At 38.7% G+C, this 16,095-nt stretch overlaps 1 protein-coding gene across 4 annotated transcripts in view; it reads left to right on the forward strand.

The window, feature by feature from the left end:
- Nucleotides 1-371: 371 nt before the first annotated feature.
- PKIB (cAMP-dependent protein kinase inhibitor beta) overlaps nucleotides 372-16,095 on the forward strand; it is a 108,794-nt gene continuing 93,070 nt past the window's right edge. For 2 of the 4 annotated variants that reach the window (XM_039251513.1, XM_039251515.1), the window contains exon 1: nucleotides 372-585. The gene's annotated coding sequence lies outside the window, so the exon portion shown is untranslated. Of the gene's footprint in view, nucleotides 586-13,644; nucleotides 13,718-16,095 lie in introns of those variants that run through there. The other 2 variants (XM_039251514.1, XM_039251516.1) reach the window with 2 other exon arrangements.

Raw genomic sequence — 16,095 nt, forward strand, 5'->3', positions numbered from 1 at the left:
TAGTTCAAGACGCAACTTTAAGGACACTTGGAGAATACACCCCCAGGAGGACACGATGGGTCGGACCGACAAGTTGTAGCTTCTGGGAACTGGGAGAGTGGCGAAATTCCTGAACTCACATCAAACGAATTCTTAACAGAACCTGAACAGTCATCCAGGGGAACTGAGAGTGGCGGGCGGGGAGGACAGTGGTTCTGTGACGATCTCAGCAGTCGTCTGTTAACACGCTTGCAGGAGAGTCCTGCGTCGGGCACCAACCGGGAGCCACTGTCGCTCTTCCTCTCGAGCCTCAAGGCGCCCGAGGGCTACACCGCGTGGGGATACCAAGGAGGGGGTGGGGGAGGGGGTGGGGGGCGCTCTGCGCCGGGGGCGGGTCCAGGCCGTCGCTCCCTCCGCCCCCAGGAGTCACTGCCACCTCCCGGCTGCGCCTCAGCCCAGCAGCTGCGACGCGGCCGCATCCCAGTGGACGGTGGAGGCAGCAGCGAGCCGGAGCCCGCGTCGCAGCTCTCGGTCACCGGGAGGCTGGGCGAGCCCGCGCGCGAGGACACCTGGCCCAGGCTCGGCGCGGAGCTCTGCGCGCGGCTGGTAACGTACCGGGTGGAGGGGTAGCGGGGGTGAGCGTGGCTGGTGCGAGGAACTGGGGAAAGGATTCAGGGAGTCGGGGGAGACTGAGGGAGACGGGGGAGACTGAGGGAGAGAAGACGTGGGAAGTGCAACTTTCCCGTTTTCCGCTCAGTCTGCACAGGCACCGGGGAATTCAAAGCAGGTGCCGGGTGTGCTAGAGCGACCACATCATTGGCACGCAAACTGAGGTACCGTTAGGGTGTAAGGGGGCGCTGAGGTCCACAGGCACAGCCAGGGAGATCTGGCCACGTGCCTTTTGCCGAGTCTCCCCTGAAGGTGGTCATCAGTGACCTCCTGTCCTGAGTTGTTGAGCCCTTAGCCCCTCTCGCCGACAGTGCCACGTCGTTTTCCTTGGGCTGCGCGTTCCGAGCCCCAGGCAGCTGCTGGCGGCCCCCGGATCAGCAGAGACGCGAGTTCTAACCGGCTCTGCCAGCGCCAGGCTCTGTGGCTTTGGTCAACTCACCTCACCTCACTAGTCTCCGTTCATTCTTGGACAAAATCCGGGACTGATGAGACCGCATGATTCTGAGGCTTCCCCGAGCCTGGGACTTCTGCCCGGGAGGGACCCGGGTATAATATGTTCGCAGGGGCTTAGGAGATGGAGGGCGTGGGTCCTGCTTGCTGCTGCTGTAATCGCTTGGGGAAGCACCTGAAAGTATCTTCTGGGGGAGAGGGCCCATCTGCCGCTGCCGGCTCCCTGCAGAGTAAGGCAGAGACAGACCGGCCTGTCCCGTATTGGTAGAACTCATCCCAGGGAGCGCAACTGAACTCGGTTCCTTTGGAAAGCGCTTAGCATGAGCTGCGTGAACGGGAAACACTTACCCCCCCTCCCCCCCAAAAAACCTTCAGGTATTACTAATCGGAGTCTGTGCAGGACAGAAAGTAGAAATTCGAGGCGGGAGACCACTTAAATATCCACTTAGGGAAAAAAAATAAAAAACTACAAACATTAACGGTTTGGATACTGAAAAAGAATTGGATAAAAATTACTGTGAGCATTGCGTCTCTCTTTATGTACATGTGGATTCAAAATTTGTCTCTCCACTTTATCTCTTCACAAGATGCCTTTCCTCACACCGGCGTTTCTAAACATTAAAAAAAAAGTTCTTCTGGGATTTAATATTCAGAAAGCTCAGAATTTGGGTAGTTAAAATGAGATCTGATGGCCATAAAGCTCACAGAAAGTACTACTGGGGTGGATTCTGGATCGAGGTTGGTTAGGCCAACATTTTGAAAAGCTTTTTTGTTTCCTACTGATACGATCCATACTGGAATGTCTCTCTGCTGATACTACCGCAAAAAAGTTCATTTTCTAGGAAGATGTTTTGGAAGATAAAGTGATTTAATTTTGAAGCAACGTATGATTTTGTGGGTGGAAAAGGTCTTTAGTAATTGCCTTTAGTCTTTGCCACATCTTTCTACAACAAAATATCGAAGGCTAATGGGATACCTTATGCAAGAAATTTTAAAATGTGTCACATTTCATTGTGTTAAACAATTCTCCTCTTTAGTCAATTTTAGACTAGAAATTTAGATTTTTAGAAATTTATCCCTTTCATTGATTTTTAAGAAAAAAAATCACTAAGTTGTGAAAACATTACCAGAACTCAGTTTTTAGAACACTTTCACTACCCCAAACAGATCCCTCATGTCCATTTATGGTTAATCTCTGTTTTCACTCCCAATCACTAGTCTCTTTACAGTTTCTATAGATTTGCCTTTTCTGGACATTTCTTATAAATGGAATCATACAATATGTCATCTTTTGTTTATGGCTTCTTTCACTTAGCATAATGTTTTTGAGGTTCATCTATGTTGTAGCATGTATCAGTATGTCACCTCTCCTTTTTAGTGAAAGGACATTTGGGTTGTTTCCTGTTTGAGGCTATTATGAATCAGGATGCTAAGGACTATTTCATGAAAGTCTTAGTGTGTACATATATTTTCATTTCTCATGGGTAGTCATCAGTGGAATTGCTGAGTTGTATGATAAACTTATGTCTAACTTTTAAAGAGCATTATAGACTGATTTTTAGATAGAAGTTATATATTTACAAAATGTAGAAAATTCTGGAGAAATAAATGTTTCTTTCTGGATCAATATGATTTGATATACATACATATATATATATATATATATATGTAGAGAGAAGGTTGGGAGAGGAAACACTTTGCTTCCTCTCAAATTTAGAGCTCAAATAATTTTGAAAAAAGGTATTATTTCTCAGAAATAAAATATTTTTAAATACAATTTTTTTGGTAACAGTTTTAGATTCAAAGTAAAATTGAAAGGAAGGTACAGAGATTTCCCATATACCCAGGACCCCCCCCCCCACGACATGCATAGCCTCCTCCATTATTAAAATTGTCCACAGGAGTGGTACATTTATTACAATGGATATACCTACACTGACACTTGTAATCGTTTAAAGTCCATCATTTACCTTAAGATTCACTCTTGTACATTCTATGCACATTGTTTGGGCAATGACAGGCATTCATCATTACAATATCATACATAGTCTTTTCATTGCCCTCAAAATCCTCTGTTCTCCATCTATTCATACCTTTCCTCAATTTCTTTTTTTTTTAATGCTTAATGAGAGTAAATCAGGCTTAATCAAGACTAAATTTCCTTCTATGTCCATTGAAAATGGAAAGAAAGAAATTTGAAAATTATGTTTTAAAATGTTGATGAGACTTAGACCTTAATGGCCTGATAATAAATCCAATGGTGTTCCATTCCCAATACAAGATTTTAATTGAATTAAAAAACAATTTTTCTGAATATAAAAGCTCTAAAATCCTATGATAAAATAAGCTTCCTTAACCATGATGGCACATAATTCTTTTAAATAATAATTAAACATATTCTATTCTTAGATGTGGATCTCTAAGGCCCATGATTGCATATTTGTGATGTGTATAAAAAAAACCACATATTGAGGATAAATCTAGAGCTCCTGTATTCCTATTCTAAAACTTGCCATTAGTACAGTGCTTTTCTGAATCTTACTAGTCTCAGAAATTTTTATGTTGATATGCTCTATGTACTTTTTAGAAGTCATTATCAGTTGGTAACATTACATAAAAAGAACTCCAGGTTAATAATCTGAATGTATCAAAAGTAGTTATTATCTTTTTTTCTATTGGATATACAACTGATTTTGAGAACTCAAGTAATCTACTCTTCACTGAAGTGAGATATACTCTTTATCCCAGTTCTCAATGGCAAAAGCAGTTTTATGCCCAGGTATGGCTTTATAAATTTTTTTAATGTTTTATTTATTTCTGAGAGAGAGACAGAGAGAACGAACATGATCAGGGGAGGGTCAGAGAGAGAGGGAGACACAAATCTGAAGCAGGCTCCAGGCTCTGAGCTAGCTGTCAGCACAGAGCCCGATGCGGGGCTTGAACCCATGAACCATGAGATCATGACCTGAGCTGAAGTCGGATACTTAACCAACTGAGCCACCCAGGCGCCCTCCCCTCCTTTTTTAAAATTTTTAATGATGGTTTTATTAAACAGAGTGGATTTGTGTCCTCCAGACACTCCTACTTCTAAAATGTGATGGTGTGCAAGAGTTGGGTATTTAGTTGCAAAAGAAGTTTAGATACATCTAAGGATAAAATAATTTGGATTTGTTATACTGTTATACCGTATTCCTGAACAGGAAGAGATAATCTCACCTGGAATCCTGGATCAGTTAGAATAGGATTTCTCAGACTGGAAAGAGTGTCAAGGAAATGGAGACACTTTGAGATTACATAGTTAGGAGCCAAGAAAGATTGAACTTGTTTGCAGCAATTATAGGCAAAATAAATGGAGCTAATTTTGTCTTCTAACTCTTAAATTCTCCCTGCCCATAGCCCTACTTCCTACTAAGCCCTAAAATCTACGATGTTGATGAAAAAGAATATCTACTTGGGAATATGGAAATCACCATGGTTAATTCTAAGACTTTCATTTTTGGGATGAAATAAAGGGGAAACTGAAGTCCAGTGTGATAGTTTCAGGAATAAAACCATGGAAGTCAGGGAAGAGTTAAGCAGTCTTTCCAAGCATGCGTCCACTTATTGACTATAAAATTTTTTATTTCTAGACTAATCTTTATGGGCTGGGCTAATATGTCTCAGAAAAAAACAATATTTTTAAAAATCAGTGTGTGTGTGCGTGCACGCACATGCACGTATATAACTAAGAATGGCTTACAACTCATGTAATTATATTAGTTTATTATGTTTGTTTATTTTAAAGCTGAGAATAAGTACTTCTCTCGTAGAGTCTCTGGAACCAATGTACACTATTAAATTTCAAAACACTGAAATAAGCCCCTCTTGTCTGGTTTTCCCAAAGAAGCCTTGAAATCTAATAAATAGCTAGATTGTAGATATGATGAATTTCCCACATTCTAAAGCTTTATAAAGAATCCACAAAGCCAAAAGAAGTTATAAAGTCCAGAGCTTCCACAGAAACCACTCGCCTCTTAGTTCCTACTTCCCTGAAGAAGGAGAGCTTTCATAATTGTGTGCATTGCAGTAAAGAAGCAGTAAAAAAAAATAATAAAAGCAACTCTACTTCTAATATGCCATGATTGTATGTATGTATTTATATATACTCTCGTAACTCTGACAAGGTTGGATTTGAGGGAGGTTGGACAGACTCATGTAGTAGCCCCAGAAGGAGATGCTAAAGAGTAAGTTGGGGATTTGAGATGACGAATTAAAGATGAACAAGAGAATATGAAGTCTAGAAATATTAGAAGCTGAAGATGATCGGGTTTGACAAGTGAGATATGAAGTTAGAGAGAGGTGGGAGTAAAGAGTGCTTTTCAGAGTCTTGGCTTGAGGTTTGAGGCAATATAAGAATGAGGGCAGATTTGGCAGATTTACTGGGTTGGATAATGTCTCCTCAAAATTCATGCACTTCTTGGATTTTCAGTATGTAAGCTTATTTAGAAAGTGGGTCATTACAGTTGTAATTAGTTAATATTGAGCAGGGTGGGCCCCTAACCCAATACAACTACTATCCTTATAAGAAAAAAAAGACACATAGACGAAGACAAACATATGACAATGGAGGCAGAGACTGGAGTTATGCAGATGCAAGGGATTCCAAGATTTGCCAGCAACCACCAGAAGCTAGGAGAGAGCCATAGAATGCATTCTCTTTCTGAGTCCCCAAGAAAGAACCAACCATACTGACACCTTGATTTTGGATTGCTGGCCTCCCAAACTGTGTGGGAGGAAATTTATGTTCTTTTAAGGCACTTGGTTTGTGGCAATTTGTTATAGCAGCCCTAGAAAACTAATATGGTGGGTATGGGAGAAGTTGATGAGTAAAAGAAGAATCAGAGATGAAGACATCCAAGAGGCTATTTTTTACAAGCTCAGAAGACATACATTTTTAACAAGCTCAGGAAGCATACAGGAAGTAACTATAATGATGCAACTTTTATGGCAAGCACGTAGAATGAGAAGGGAAGTGGGAGAAAATGGAAGCTGAGGAAGTGAATTCTCCAGAGAGTCCATAAAAGAGATGGTGGAAAGGGAATTGTTATAGCAACAAGGGTATGTAGAGCATCAAAATGTGTGGCGTGATCAGTAGGTCATGGTCATGAGATGACCTCATAGAAAAAGGGCTGAAAGGACTTTTTTTATTTGGCGAGTAGAAAGTCAGAGTAATAGCTTTATGATTGGGAGGTGGAAGCCAGATTTTATTGGGTAAAAAATGGAAAGTTAAGGAATGGGATCAGCTAGTGTTGAGTGCTTATCCTAGGATTGTAGCCAAAAGATGGAAGGAAAAGGTGGGTGGGTAGTGGGGGTCAGGACATAGGGTCAAATTAATTTTTAGTTAATGTTTCAAGGAAAGGCCTTGGTTCTCTCTATAGATGCCATGAAGAGGTGATTACTGTAGGAGAGGCCGAAGGCACAGTAAAGATAGTTCATGGAGCTGATTTCCAAAGGAGGAAATGGGATTAGGGCAAAAGGAGAGGACTTCAACAGTTAATATATTTTTCAATATATAACAGAGGTTTGAAATTTTTCAAAGGGACCATAGTTATTTTTTCTTCACGTAGAAATGATCATACATGTTAAGGGAATGGAAATTTATTATTTACTGAACAACATACCAGGCCCAGACTAGGTGCTTTCAAATATTAACATTTATTCTCCAAACTGTGGAATTGTTCTTATGGTTCTACTTTCTAAATAACTAGCTGAAGAGAATATCTCTTCAAAGTCATTTAATGGAAAGTCTTTGAAATCAAAAGCCAGGTTTGATTGGAGTCTAAATTCACAGCTTACCATTCTAACTCAAAATACTCAGCTCATTCACTCATATTGGACATTGTTTTTTTAAAACACATTTATTTATTCATTAATATATTTATTCATTTTTTCATCCACTTAAATTAGCCACCTGTTACGTTTTTTTTTTAATATTTTAAATGTTTTTTATTTATTTTTGAGAGAGAGAGACAGCATGAGCAGGGGAGGGTCAGAGAGAGAGGGAGACACAGAATCCGAAACAGGCTCCAGGCTCTGAGCTGTCAGCACAGAGCCTGACGTGGGGCCGGAACCCACGAACCGTGAGATCATGACCTGAGCTGAAGTCGGATGCTTAACCGACTGAGCCACCCAGGCGCCCCCCCACCTGTTAGTTTTTTAATGTTGTTATTTTATTTTATTTATTTTATTTTTATTTGTTTATTTTTTGTTGTTGTTTTAATCTAAGCTCAATACCCAATGTGGGACTTGAACTCCTGACCCCGAGTTCAAGGGTGTTGCTCCACTGACTGAGTCAGCTAGGTACCCCTCAACTGGACATTCTTAACAGTCACTGCTGAGCATGACACATGTCCTGTGCTCATTCTCAGTATTAGTTGTTAAGATGGCTACAAAAAAAGCAATGTGTTCACTTGGGCAGTGCATCCACTGTATCCTGACACAGTCAAAGTCCTATACCCACTGAACTAGATTTGGTTTGAACCAGGTCATTTGGGGTTTTCCATTCATTTGTACCACATGGATTTGACAGTGCAGAAATGGGACCAGTGCACAACAGGGAGGGTGTAATTTTTATTTGTTTGCCTCAAGGAGAAGTGGGGGCACGTTTTCAGGGGAAGTGAGGCATATTTTCCTCACAGGGTAGATCTGGGTCATCTCCTTGAGATGTCTGTGGAATTTTATATTAATAAAAATATTAAGCTTCAAGTAAAATCCAGCATAGGTTGTTCCAGTTCTGAGGAGTCCATGTTTTTGGTTCTAGTTTGAATGATTTGAAAGGACATATAAACCTTTCCAATTTAAATGCAAAATGGGGAGAAACAAAGAACATTTTTACTCATAGATGTTTATTTTTACCAACCCTTTAAATAAAGTATCTTAATTTATCCTAATTTGTTGAAAACTTTTTATATTGCTTATCAATAATTATTATTAGTCTTAATAGTCAAAACGTTCAGTTCTTTGTTGTTTTATGTCAACATGATCCACTTGAAATGTGGATTAATGAAATAAGAATTTTGTATAACAGCAATTTAGGTTTTATCTGAAAACATCTCAAATTATCTTACAAAAATATTGTTAAAGGTTTACTTTCTCAACTTCTTTCAGACATTTTTTATCATAAAGCCATCACAAAATTAAGAACATTTAAAGACTTTTTAAGGTTAATTTTAATATTCAATACTATTTTCCAATTTTTGTACGTTTGTAAGGTTATATTTTTATATTGATGTAATGATGGTGTATAGTTTATATTCTATTGCAAATTTTTAAAAAACTAGCATTTTTTTTTCATATGTAAAGTAACCCATAAAATAGTTTTTGGTTAGATAAACTTTCAGATCTTAAGGGTATGAAACAGAGAACTTTCCATTTTATCAAAAGAGTACATTCTAATTTTGTTGCACCCTGTGGTAATCTTTGATTTGAGAAATGAGAAAACAAATGAAAAACAGACCCAATCCATTAAAATACATTGCTTTAAATATTGGCAACATTCAAATGTAGAATTCAGATTTTTCAAGAACAATATGTGCCTGATATTGTAAATTCTTCATGAAGAACCACAGATCCTTACTCAACCTTATCTTTTTTGATCTTTTTTGTCAACTCTCCCTTGTTACATTGTAATGAGTTGGTCTACATTTTATTTCCAGAGCAGGTAATATTTGCCATTTAAAATACCACTACAGTGTGGAGGTTCTTCAAAAAATTAACAATAGAACTCCCCTATGACCCAGCAATAGCACTGCTAGGAATTTACCCAAGGGATACAGGAGTGCTGATACATAGGGACACATGGACCCCAATGTTCATAGCAGCACCCTCAACAATAGCCAATTCATGGAAAGAGCCTAAGTGTCCATCAACAGACGAATGGATCAAGAAGATGTGGTTTATCTATACAATGGAATACTACATTGCAATGAGGAAGAATGAAATCTGGCCATGTGTAGCAACATGGATGGAACTTGAGTGTGTTATGCTGAGCGAAATAAGTCAGGCAGAGAAGGACAGATACCATATGTTTGCATGTATAGATGGATTAGGAGGAACTTAAAGGAGGACCATGGGGGAGGAGAAGGGGAAAAATAGTTGGGGAGAGGGAGGAAGGCAAACCATGAGAGATTCTTGAATGCTGAGAACAAACTGAGGTCTGATAGGGGTTGGGGAGAGGAGAAGGGGGGTGATGGGCATGGGGGAGGGCACTTGTTGGGATGAGCACTGGTATTATATGGAAATCAGCTTGACAATAAACTATTTAAGAAAAAAAGTAAAATACCACTAAGTTTTAAACTTTAAAACTTTTGAAATGTTTCTGAGATAATTTACATTGCAGTGAAAATCAAGAAGTTTCAGAATTATATGAAGAAGAAAATAGGCTCTACCTATATTTCTACCATTAATTATAAAATTATTTGCATATTTGGAGTTTTAAAAAAATTGAGGGGTGCCTGGATGGATCAGTTGGTTAATTGTCTGACTTTTGATTTTGGCTCAGGTCATGATCCCAGGGTTGTGGGGTCAAGTTCTGAGAACCCTGTGTCAGGCTCTGTGCTCAGCACAAATTAAGATTCTCCCTCCCTCCCTCCCTCGTTCTCTCTCTCTCTCAAAGAAAAATAACAATAAAATAAATAATTTTAGGGACTGGGTGGAAAGATACATTGGAACTGTGGTGAATAATTTTAATTTTTTTAATGTTTATTTATGTTTGGGAGAGAGAGAGACAGAATCTGAAGTAAGCTTCAGGCTCTGAGCTGTCAACACAGAGCCCAACTCGGGGCTCAAACCCAAGGACCAAGGGAGTATGACCTGAGCTGAAGTCGGACATTTACCTGACTAAGACAGCCAGTCGTCCCTGTAGTGAAGAATTCTAAATGCTGGCATGAAGACTTTGGACTTAAATTTGTAGCTAATTTGCATTCTTGAAAGTTTTTAAGTAGGAAGTCATATAATCAGTGCAGTACTCTATGAATCAAAAATTATTTTGACAGGATTAATTAGATGTGGATAAATATAAAGGTGGGAAACCAGATAGAGAAAAAATGGTTATTAATAGAATTGGTTTAAAATTTTTTGGCTTATGGTAATTCAATATGAATTGGCATTGTGAAGTGGTTATCAAACAAAAATAGTATATTTTTAAGTTGTATTAATAGCAGTGTCTTATCCAGAACCACAGAAATGATGGCCCAACTCTGTTATGCATGGTCAAATTTTCTTCCTCTTTTCCAAAAAAATTCCCAGAAATCTAGGGTATAACTCAAGTGCTCCATAGAAAAGTGCAAAGTTTCAATGAAATTTCATATTCATCTTACAAGTAACTATGAATTTTGCTTTCTACTTTTTATTTTAACAACTTTTTTTAGAAGTTTATTTATTTTGAGTAGAGCACATGCACGAGTAGGGGTGGGGCAGAGAGAGGGAGACAGGAAAGCAGACTTCACTGACAGAGCATGCAGGGCTTGAACTCACGAAGGGTGAAATGACTGGTTCTGTAGTCCGACTCTTAAACAACTGAGTCATCCAGGTGCCCTTGCATTCTAATTTATAATGTGTTTCTTTTGTTTTAATATATAAATATTCTTTAATATATATACTATCAAGAAAGACTGCTTTAATACTTAAAACTTTTCATGTGGTTGTGAGTACCTTCTGGCATACAGTCAAATACTTCCCAAGCATAAAGGTTTCCTAGCTGAAGGAGCACACAGCCTTAGCAGTATATGGAACCCACAAGCTCTTTTTTTTTTCTTTTAACATTTATTCATTTTTGAGAGACAGATAAGAGTGTGAGTGGAGGAGGGTCAGAGAGAGAGGGAGACACAGAATCCAAATCAGGCTCCAGTCTCTGAGCTGTCAGCACAGAGCCCAAAGTGGGACTCAAACCCACGAGCAGTGAGGTCATGACCTGAGCTGAAGTCGGACACTTAAGTGACTGAGCCTCCCAACCACCCTCACCACAAGCTCTTACTAGACTAAGAATCTAGTCTAGTCGAATCTAGACTAGCATCTAGTCTAGTCTAATCTAGTCTAATATCTAGGCCAGACTAAAGAATCTCTGAGTTTAACATAGATAGGCTCACAATTCAGATTTCCATTGATTAGAGTTTGTATTGCCTGGATTAACCTAAACAATCATATTACTGCTAATTCAAAGTATTTGGTAATATTTTTGCATAAACATATCGGCACACATTATAAAAAAAATCATAAAAGCATTGTTATATTAAAAAATGGAGGCCTGTGTTTGGAGTTCCTGAGGTGGTGAGGTACTGTTGAGCAGCTTTGAGATATTATACACTTTGTTGCAACATTTGTGGGCTTTTGTGTTTTGTTTGATCATGTTCCTATTTTTTAAATTAGTGCTTTGAGGGAGACAGATGTTGAATAAATAAAGTTTTGCAAATTATTATTTAGGAAATTTTAAAATTAAAATATTGTTATCTTGCTTTTTTAGCCTTTAGTTATTTAGTTTCTTTTATACTCTTTTTTCTATTTTACTTACACCAAGATTTCTTCAAAAACTCTTTTTTTAAATGTTTGTTTATTTATTTTTGACAGAGAGAGAGAGAGAGAGAGAGCACACACAAGTAGGGGAGGAGCAGAGAGAGAGGGGAGACACAGAATCTGAAGCAGGCTCCAGGCTCTGATGTGTCAGCACAGAGCCTAACACAGAGCTTGAACCCACAAACTGTGAGATCATGACCTGAATCGAAGTTGGACACTTAACCAACTGAGCCACCTAGGCGCCCCCAAAAGCTCTTCTAAGAGTCGCTAAACTGAATGGGAACTTATTTTCCCTAAGACCAGCTCCAGACTAGCTTTTAGTGATTTGGTTACCAGACCATGTAGCTCCCTTGAGTTTCATATTACTATAATTATAACAAAAGGAGCACAGGCAACGTGGTTGTTTTAGCCATAATACTGGATTGGTTGTATGACGGCAGAGATATCTGCTTATTTGCACTGAATAATTCATCATAGTTTACAGAGAACACCAGCCCCAAAGTCAGGAGATTAGTTTTTATTTTATTTTTTAGTAAATTGTTTTGCTACCCATCCCTGTTTAATTAAGAGGTTAAAAGTGTCCAATCCTCATGTATTTTACAATTTTGCCTAGGAGCATTATTTTGTAATTGTTATAAATGATAGTATAAACACCTCCTTAATGCTAGGAATATGCCAGGCACTGAGGAAACCAGTTGAACAGAATAAGGTTCTAGCCCTTGAACAACATGGGGTTAATGTTGAGTAGGTAAATAACTGTAAAACTGTGTGACTAATGCCATTACAGCAGGATGAATCAGCTCAGAGGTGGTTATAAGTAATTCTAAAATCAGGGACAGTTTCTCAGAGGAGGTGGTGTTATCACTAAATCTTGACAGATAACCAATAGTTTGCCAGGCAAAGGGGAATGTGTCCTAGAAAGAGGAAAGAGGCCTAAAGTGTGTAGTGTGTTTAGGGAGCTACAATTAAATCACATAGTAGACCCAGCAGGTGTGGCTGGAAGTTTGATGGGAAGTAGCTTGAGAAGTGCCTTCCGTATGCTAAATAGCTCAGACTTGACTGATGGTTTTAAAGTAGTGGAGTACCAGAATCTTGTTTGTACTGTGGTATACTGGCTGCAAGACCATGACTCTCAGGTACCTGCCTCTTCCTCTACAACAGAGAGGTAGAGGACAGGGGGGAAGATGGGGCAAGGCTGTACTCTTGTTCTGATGTGTGAGCAAGTTTTTAGATTGGTTGATTGAGCTGTTGCCTTTGTCCCAAGAGGTAGGTCAGATATAAAGGGAAAAATATGACTAATTTAGATTTGTTGACTCTAAAACCGATACATTGAAACTGAATATGTAAATGTAGGTTTAACTCTTGATAAGAATTGAAGGTCTTTCCTAGATATTGCTATATTAAATAAAGTTCTGTGCTACAATATCTCAGGAATAGACATAAAGTTCTTATGTTTTCCCCTTTTTTGGGGGTTCTGTTAAAAGACAATATCTAAATAGCAAAGTCCTTTGAAATACCAAAGCTTTGAAAGTCACATTTTAAATCTGATTGAAAAAAGAATGACCTCCTTTGTGTGTGTGTGTGTTTGTGTGTGTGTGTGTGTGTGTGTGCTTTTTAAAATAGACTTTTTTTTAACCACAGATTCTGGCTCTGATGCATTAGTTTTCTGTCAGCTTCTCTAAAGATCCAAGGATAGAGTTTAAATTAAGGATACATTCAAGAGTACCCTTCAAGATAGGACCTAGCTCTGCTCTGATTTCTATTTAGCAATGGTTGAAGAGCATTCTGAGAAATGTGTATAGATTATGTAATTAGTCACTAGGGCCCCTGGCCTCCTGTTAACCTGGCCCTCTTGAGAAGCAGTACACTGGGAGCAGCTGGGGGAGACTATGTGCTGTTGCCTAGTAGTCCCAGAGGAGCAGTCATAAGGGGCTGTTGCTGAGCAACCAAGGGGCCATGGTGGCGCATCATCCCCCATGGGGTGTTATGGTAGTGGGTCTGCCCCCATGGATGAAGCAGTACAGTTTCACAGGGGGCCAAGCCTCCCTCTGAGGCACAAGGGTTGTTAGCAGTAAGTATTTGACCTTAGAATCAAAGATGATAACTTGTGTTCTATGACCATGCAAGCAATTTGTGGAATTATTGATGTAAATTTAATTAAACATGAAGTGGGAGCAAGTCAGGTAGCTATCGCAGCTAAAATTCTCATTCAACTACATTCATTCCAGTTTCTTTCTCTTTCAGGCTTAGTTTGCAAGGTAAGGTTTCTGGGTAATGAATGGAAAGTAATTTTTCTTTATGCCTCATGGAATATGTAACTTTCCCTATTAACTTTATTTAACCAAAGCAAATATTTACATTTGAGAAAACTCAGCAAGTTAATTCTGGTCTGGTCAAGTCAGAAGATAATTTCTCCAGGCCCACATCTTATTTTGTTTTTAATATTTGACATGGTCCATAAATGACTCTTCAGGAGAGTCGATAAAATGTCAAGACTAATCAGCTTTCGTAGGAAGGCTGAGTTTTGCTTTTAGGATTGAAAGTTGCCTGTGTTAAGCAATGGCTTCTCCTGAAGATCCAGGCACATTATTTTAAAGGCCAAAATTGAACTCTTTCAATATCTTGGAATAACACACAGTTGCATCAGAGGCTAAAGTGTGAAGCAGAGGAACGTGCAGCTATTAGATTTGAGAAATAATTAGAACTGACCAGTGAAAGAGAAGTGATAGAAACCTTATTTCCCTTCCTCTCACTTTGTTTTCATCTAATACTTCTGGTCTTGGACCTTAACTGTTTGTCTGCTGCTGTCAGTACAAAGGGGAAGCTTCTTTGTTGCATTAGGGTCTATATTCTTGGAGGGAACTATATGCTTTAAAAAAACAACAACTTAAAAGCTTAAAAATTCCTCTCAAGAATTTCACATAGATTTTTGTTTTATACCCATACATACACACTCGCTATTATGTCTAAGCTGTTCAGTTAGAGGACTACTTGGATATTTATATCAATAGTAACAGAAAATTTAAATGTTTTCTCAGATGCCCTGTTGTTTATACCTGCTTACCATTTAAGAGTGATCATTTTGCTGTTTTTATCATATGCATAATTGATAGGAGTATTCTACTTATTTTTGTTACATAAAAATGTTAATAAATGTAGGGGCACCTGGGTTGCTCAGTTGGTTAAGCATCTGACTTCAGCTCAGGTCATGATATTGCAATTTGTGGGTCTGAGCCCCATGTTGGGCTCTGTGCTGACAGTTCAGAGTCGGGAGCCTGCTTTGGATTCTGTGTCTCCTCTCTCTCCCCCTCCCTCGCTCATGCTCTGTCTCTCTGTCTCTCTCAAAAATGAATAAACATTTAAAAATTAAAAAAAGAATATTAATAAATCTAAAACATTAAGCACAGAATGTACTGAGCTTTGTCCTATATGGCTTCAATTAAGTACATGTATCATTTAAACCTTGCCATAACTGTATGTGATAGGTACTATTATTGATATTTTACATGTGGGGAAATCTAGGCCTGCCCAGAAAGTTTAAGTAACCAGACCAAATATACACAGTACAGATTTATAATCAGAAAGTATGTCTTTAGAATCTGTGCTCTCGATCACTACAGAATTCTTTAAGTACCATGTTATTTCATGAGGACAGCCCAGTCAGTATTCACAACAGCCTTGTTTTAGGTTTTAATGATATTATGCAAGAGTGTGCAAACTATGAAATCATTTACAGGACTAACTTTGCTTATTTTATTTTATTCTTTGGGCCTATAGTCCATAGTAGGGAGCTTTTTAAATTTGCTTCTTTACATCCACCCAAATTCTGTGAATGTGAAAAATAAATGCAGCCGGCAGTTAGCATTAAAATTGTTTCTCTTTGGTATGAGATATGCAGGAATGGGAAGTGTTTAAAAGAAAAATGAGAGGGAATGAATAAGTGAATTATTTTTGAATCAATTCTCCAAAAAATTCGTATTTCCTAGAGCTTTGAAGCAAAACAATAACTATTGTTTAGTCATAAGAGAAAAATAATATAGGGAAAAAGTTACATATACAATCTAGGTCAGTAGTCGCAAGAATATTGTGAGACATCATGGGGCATAGTGGATTAATCACAGGCTTTAGAGTCAGACAGAGCTGAATTTGAATTCTGTCTCTGTGACTTATTAGCTATGTGACCTTAGGGAGGTATCTTACTATCTCTAAGCGTTGAAAAAAGTCTGCTATGTGGTAGATTAATTGTGATGATTAAATGGAATAAAATGCTAAGTGTCTAGCAAGACTCATGACACAGAACACGTGTTTATTAAATGTTAAAGTCTCTTTGTCTCATCCTCATCTCAGCAGCAGCAATACGGACAGCAAAGTAAAAAAGAGAATTACCCTAAGGACCTGATGAGTCTAGAGAATTTCACAGTGGGATTATGGGGACAAAGTTTGTCAATA

This window comes from Hyaena hyaena, unplaced genomic scaffold, assembly GCF_003009895.1.
Source record: "Hyaena hyaena isolate Hyena2069 unplaced genomic scaffold, ASM300989v1 scaffold_393, whole genome shotgun sequence".
Taxonomy (NCBI): Eukaryota; Metazoa; Chordata; class Mammalia; order Carnivora; family Hyaenidae; genus Hyaena; species Hyaena hyaena.